This window comes from Babylonia areolata, chromosome 8 (assembly GCF_041734735.1).
Source record: "Babylonia areolata isolate BAREFJ2019XMU chromosome 8, ASM4173473v1, whole genome shotgun sequence".
NCBI classification, from domain to species: domain Eukaryota; kingdom Metazoa; phylum Mollusca; class Gastropoda; order Neogastropoda; family Buccinidae; genus Babylonia; species Babylonia areolata.
This window is the reverse complement of record NC_134883.1, coordinates 31,442,662-31,450,161: the sequence shown is the minus strand read 5'-3', so window position 1 is coordinate 31,450,161 and position 7,500 is coordinate 31,442,662.

Sequence of the window (7,500 nt, the reverse complement as noted above, 5' to 3'; positions counted from 1 at the left end):
ACCATCTTGATGCAGGCCCATCTGCGCTGGGCAGGCCATGTAGTTCGCATGCTAGACCACCGGCTCCCCAAGAAACTGCTGTACGGCGAACTCCAACATGGCAAGCGCTCCCATGGAGGCCAAAAGAAGCGCTTCAAAGACACTCTGAAAGCTTCTCTGAAGGCCTTCAACATCAGCCACGACACATGGGAGCTGAATGCAATGGACAGACCAAAGTGGCGTTCAGCTGTCCACAATGGCGCCAAATCCTGTGAGGCCAACAGAATCGCTGCAGCAGAGCAACGCAAGCCCCGGACAGCCGCCACCATACCCTGTCCACACTGCGTCAGAACCTTCCGGGCGCGGATTGACCTGACCAGTCATCTGTGCACCCACAGAGCCCAACCCACCCACCCCCAGGATGACTAGATGGTCCTCGTCGATCTCGACGGACGAACCACACGTTGACATTGATTATGCTGAAATTAATCCAGTTCAATAATTTACTGGTGTGAGCTTATGTCGACAACATGGCAAAGCTGCTGGTATCGATTACGTTACACACACACACACACACACACACACACACACACACACACACACACACACACACACACACACACACACACACACATCAAAAATACATTTTTGAACGATAAAAACCCCAACTATATATTGTGGAGATCTCAATAGCAGGACATCAAACATTTCTCACGATTACCTGGAAAATGGAGTGAAGTGATGGTTTAGAGGTAACGCGTCCGCCTAGGAAGCGAGAGAATCTGAGCGCGCTGGTTCGAATCACGGTTCAGCTGTGGATATTTTCTCCCCCTCCACTAGACCTTGAGTGGTGGTCTGGACGCTAGTCAGTCGGATGGGACGATAAACCGAGGTCCCGTGTGCAGCATGCACTTAGCGCACGTAAAAGAACGCACGGCAACAAAAGGGTTGTTCCTGGCAAAATTTTGTAGAAAAATCCACTTCAATAGGAAAAACAAATAAAACTGCACGCAGGAGAAAATACAAAAAAAACATGGGTGGCGCTTTAGTGTAGCGACACGCTCTCCCTGGGGAGAGCAGGCCGAATTTCACATAGAGAAATTTGTTGTGATAAAAGGAAATACAAAATACAAATACAAAATACAAATTCTATTATTGACATGCAATATAAAAGCCAATCTCTGAATGCTAGACCTTCCTTGGAAAGTTGTGCTCTGAACAGTTGTGGCAAAGAATTGCTACTATTTGTACTATTTTAAGTTGAACTATTCTAAATGGAATATGTGATGGCGACTTTGAAGATCGCTGCACATCAATTTCTGAAACAGGGAATGGTGTCATTGACTACTTTATTTTTTTCAGATGAGCATTTTTCCATTGTGTGTGAAGCATGTAAAGTGAGCGTTTGTAAACAGATAGATTCTGATCATATACCTGTTAATATCAGAGTCCCAAATGAAAATATGTGCGATTCAGTAGTTCGACAGGTTTGTGTGGAATAACGAAAATGCTTATTTGTTTAATGATCTTTTATACAGAAAGGTATGTACTGAATTTGACAAGGCTATAAATTTAATTGGTGTTGATGTTAACGAAGCACTTGATATATTCAATGAATGTACGAGACAATCTGCTGACTGCAAGAAAAGAAACGTGTCTGTGTCAGTAATAATAGAAACTCCGATGACTGGTTTGACCACGAGAATAGAATTAATGAACAAAAGATAAGAAGAATGTTAGCAAAATGCAAACCTTCTTCAGATGTGAAAGTTTGTCATGAATATAATCCAGCGAGACGTGAATATAAATAGTTATTGAAAAGATAAAAAAAGGTTAACCGTTCCATGATGCATTATAAGATCAACTTATTACTTCCATACGGAATCAGAAAGATTTCTGGGAAGCTCTTCATAAAAAAAAAAAAAAAACTGATAGGAAAAAAAAAGGAAAAAAAGAAAAAGAAAAAAAGAGAAAAAACAGAAAAAGAACAATGACGAAATTACATCAGTATCGACGCATGTTTGTAGCATTTTAAATCATCATTAGAACAGGTAACAGTTAATGATAATGAGAGTGAGGATGTTCAGTATGTTGAGTCTGATGATTATGTGAACCGTCCAATCTCCAGGGGAAAACGTATTATGCGTGGAACAAATTGAAAAAATCGTAAAGCTCCTGGGCCTGATCGAATAACTGGTGAAATATCTAAGTATTCAAATGGCCATGCCATACATTTTTTATTGTTTGATACTCTGTTTGTTAAGGGTATTATTTCCTCAAAACTGGTCTGAATCCACCATTTTAACACTTTTCAAGAAAGGAGATATTAAAACCACCCCAACAACTACAGAGGCGTTTTTGTGTGTGATAATATAAGTAGTAAAATGTTTAGTGCAATAACAAATAGTAGAATACAAGAATGAGTACCAAAAAATGATAATACTGGCGAACACCAAGCAGGCTTTAAGAAAGGATGTTCAATAATGGCATTAGTGCAAAAGCAATTTTCTAATGATTGTAGACGTTATGTAGCTTTTATTGACTTCGGGAAAGCCTTTGATCCAATACACAAATATTTACTTTGGCCACTATTATTAAAAATGGTATAAGAGGTAAATTCAAGTGTATTCAAAGTACTTATGACATTGTAAAATGTAGATTTAGATGTGGTGCTAAATTGACAGATAATACAGACATCTGGAGTAAAACAAGGCGATGTGTGCAGTCCAGTATTGTTCTCCATTTTTTATCAATGAATATGCCATGGATGTTATAATTGAAGATTTATATGGCGCTTCTTTTTCCTTTGATGCATTTGAACTATTCATTTTCTTACGAGCTGATGATGTTGTAATTGTTGTCCAAAACTCTTTGTTGGTCTACAGACTCATTTGAATAATTTACACCATGCAGCCGCTTCCCTTCAACATGGGTAAGAGTAACATTGTAGTATTTCAGAAGGGCGGATATTGCTCTAGGTAAAGATAGCGACCTCAACGACTGGACTTTGGATGGAGTGGGAAGGGAGATAAGAAGGGGGGGAAGGGGGGTGAAGGGATGGGGAGGGAAAGGGGTACAGAGTGTGGGTGGCGGGGGAGGGGGGGGTGACACTGCTAGCACACTATAACACATGTAATAACAAGATGTAGATTATGTGTATCCGATTTGGCTACACATTATTACAGATGCAGAGATTTTACTGACAATGATTTGATTTGTCCATTGTGTAAAGAGGGCAGAGAAGATGAAGTGCATTTTGTGTTTCGTTGTCCAGGTCTTTGGAGCATTTCAGAAAAAATATATATATTACCTAAGTACCATCGACAACCAAGCCTTTTAAAATCATGTTTATCATTGTCATCCACGTCACATGATGATGTATGGAAACTGTTCACTATTTTTGCACAAGGCGTTTAAATCTAGGGAAATAGTAACTTCTTAAGATACTGTACTTCACTGCAGCGTTTCTATAATTGTGTGCTTTGATATGTGGTTGAAATAATGCATGTTCGTTGCATATGATGCATGTAGTCAATACCCTATATCCTTCATGAGGGGGCCTAGGCCAACAGATGAATAAATCATCTGAATCTGAATCTCTCTGTTACTCTTTCCCTCTCTCTGTCTCTTTGTGACTGTTTCAGTCTCTGTCTCTCTCTTACTTTGTGTCCCACCATGTATGTCTCTATTTTTATTTGTGTATGTGTGTTCGCGCGCGCGTATGTGTGTGTGTGTGTGTGTGTGTGTGTGTGTGTGTGTGTGTGTGTGTGTGTGTGTGTGTGTGTGTGTGTGTGTGTGTGATATTAGGAAAATGGTCACAATGGATACCAGTCAAGGGAGATAAACATTCAAATTTGTTTTCACGAATTAGAGTGATTGCATCCCTTGAATCCACTCTCTTTCTCACATTGTCTGTCTCTATCTCTCTCTTCTTAACATCCGATGTATTTTCTAGTCATGTAAAGAAGAATTTTTGCTGGGACCAACCTTTTTGCTTCCTTATATCCGACATTCGTTACATCCGGCTTAGTTCGACTGTACATATACTCATGTGTGTATTTGGTGTACACACACACACACACACACACACACACACACACACACACACACACATATATATATATATATGTATATATATATACATATATATATATATATATATATATATATATATATATATGTGTGTGTGTGTGTGTGTGTGTGTGTGTGTGTGTGTGTGTGTGTGTGTGTGTGTGAATGTATGAGATCATTATTACTATCGTGTCTTTATATTCCCCTTCAGGGGCCGAATTCAAGACAAAATTCATTTTGCCTTCAAGCAAGTTACCTTTGACATGGCACGGACCTGCAGGTACAGTTTGACGTGAAGGCTTAGTTATCTGTGTATTCAACACATGTGCAGTGCATGCAGGCGGCTAACCCATCTTCTACAATTACTCTCAGGTTTACTTCTTGCTGCACCACAGTTCAGAGCATTGTCGAGAGGGTTCGCAAGACACGTGCTATTCGCAAAGCACGCTTGTTTTGTTTGGGTTTTTTTTCTCAAAAACACTGCTGCAAAGGGATCCGCCATATTTATCTCTGTTTCGTGGGCAGTCACCCTTGGCAGGTAGTGAGGGTAATTTGCCTTCGGATTTGTAGATCCGCGAGTGGGCTGTTGTGGTCCTGAATACTGGATATTGCTTACTCTCGAACAGTTTTGCCGTGCCTCAGGCAGATCACCCACAGGCATGCATTTACCCACAGGCATTATGGTCTCTTGAATACGGCCCCAGAAGTAGACTTGGCCCAGACTGAATAAATTTCTATCTCTTTCACTTCCTCCCTCCCTCTCTCTCTCTCGCTCTCTTCCACCCCCCCCTCCCCCCCCCCCCTTTTTTTTTTTTTGGTCTCTCTGTCTCTATCTGATTCTGCATCTGTCTCTGTTTCGGTCTGTTTGTATGTCTCTCTCTGTCTCTCTGTTCTTGTTCTTTTTAGGGAAAAGAAAATTGGGCTTCTTGTGTAAGAAACGTTTTGTCAGAAATAGTTTTGCAGTTGTGTGGATGTGTCAAGGTGTGGGATATGAGCACAGTTTTATTTCAGAATTTAAATACAGACTGCTTGATACATTTTAAACAAGAATGGTGTTCAGACATAGAAAGTAAGGATAAGTACAGCCGGTTCCATTTATTTAAAAGTATATTTGAAGCTGAAAAATTCCTAACTGTTATTACAAATAAATGGCATTGTACAATGCTCGCCCAATTTAGATTAAAAACTCTTGGCATTAACGCCAACAAAAATGGTATATGCCAGATAAGTCCACAAATTCTCCATGTCCTTTGTGTAACTCCACAGTTGACGATGAAATTAATTGTATGTTTGATAGCAAATCATATGATGATTTGAGAAGTAACTGTGGTTTAAAAAAAAAAAAAAAAAATTCAAAAAGAAAGGATCTCTTTAGAATGCTAAAAATTAATCAGAAGATCACGAGGTGATAATGTCGCTAGCAAAATTTATATCAGAAGCTATGAAGATTAAGCAAGAAGCACACTACGTGGTCAGATAGGTTCAACAATTTTCTTCTGTAGCCAGTGTTGGAATATGTTACATGGTGCATTGACAGATGAATGAACGGAGTTATTATGTGTTGGGTGGCCTGTTGGTTACTGTCATTTTCCTGCAAAGAAGGAGCTTTGTTTTGTTTCATCATTTGCTTTCACCATTTCATTCGTTTAAGATAATGGTTTGTTATAAATTGAAAGTATGTTGATGCGTTCATCCATTTCATAAGGACCTCGTGACCAAAGACATTAAAGTGTCAAAGGGTCTCTGTCTTTCTGTCTCCGTCTCTCTATCTCTCCGTTTTTCGCTACCCTCTTTGTTTCTCTCTTTGTCCATGTCTCTGTCTCCTGTCTTGACCAGGGCATAATGTTGCCTCTACTGTTTGTTTGTTCTGGGACCGTACTCAAGAGACCAGCATGCCTGTGAGTAAATGTGCATCTGCGGGTTATCTGCCTGATGCAAGGCAACCTGTCCGAGGGTAAGCAATATCCGGTATTCAGTAACACAAGAGCATACCCGCGGATCTTCAAACGCGAAGGCAATTTACAAGGGTGACTGCCCACGAAGCAGAGATAAATATGGAGGATCCCTTTGTTGTAGTGTTTTTTTTTAGAAAAAAAGCAGAAGTAAATGTGACGGTTTTGAACTATGTTTATTCAAAGAAACAACATGAAATAAGCACATAAACGCAAAATGAATGGGAACGACATCAAACATGGCTTATTTAAGACCTATCCAACAAGAAACAAGAAAGCACATAAATTACGAGGTCAAATTAAAGGAATGAAAATAAATATAATCACATTGACATGTACAAGGCAGAACAATACATGAAGAGACACCAACATTGCAGCATTGTTAATGTTGGGGGAAACCAGGTGTGCTTTGCAGATTGCATGTGTTTTGCTAACTCTCTCGACAATGCTCTGAACTATAGTGGTGTGAGAAGAGTATGCGCAGAAGGGAATCGCCAGGATTAATTATAGATGATGGCTTAGCTGCCTGAGTGCACGACGCGTGTCTTGAACAGGAAGTTAACATACCTTCAAGATAAACTGTACCTGCGGGTCTCTATCATGTCAAAGGTTACTTGCCTGAAGGCAAGATGATTTTTGTCTGGAATACGGCCCCTGAAGGCCTGCGTCTACTGAAGAAAGACGTCGCCAGGCACAATATGTCGAAGGGAAATTTGGTGTGCAGATTTCTTCGTGAAAAAGAGTTCTTCTGCAACTGAACGGAGCTCGGTCCTACTCAGTATTAGGTATCATCGTCAATTGTCTATGCAATCATCACCTTTAAACTTGTTCATTTGATCGCTCTACAGAGCCCTAACATGAGATTGTTTTGTCTGCCCATGTACAATGCGAAGACTAGAGGCAGGCATACTGGGATAGAGTATTGCCGTGGACTTGTTGGCCCTTGTTTTCACTCTACTCTATTGCGTTGGAAAGAAGATCTGGGAAGGTCATACCCGTCCAGTCCTTGATGTTGTCAGACAAGCTCTTTCATTGTCATCGACGTTTCCATCCTCCCTCCATAGTGCCTTTCTGATATATGTTCTGTCTGCTTTAACAATTCCTGTAAATGTTAAGAAATGTGTTCATATCACGGTAGCATACCTTTGTTTACACTCAGCAAATGAAAGATTTCCATTTACACCCATCAAATGGAATAGTAGTTATCCCTGCATCGGTCCATTCATTCATGAAAAAACTGCACTGTTGCCTCTTGTTATTAAAGCATTACAATATGTTTTCAGACAAAGAGTTCTTGCGCTTCTCAGGGTTGCCTCTTGAGCAGTAATTTCTATAATGTTCGACAACATCTCCCCAGAGGGGTTTTGTAGGCTATTTACTAATACATTAGAACGTTTTCCACCAAGAACCTTCAAGTCTTCCAAGTCTGGGTATAAGTTATGCATGAAATCTATTAAACCGAGTTGACAGAAGGCATCTGAACCAGCTCATCCTTAAT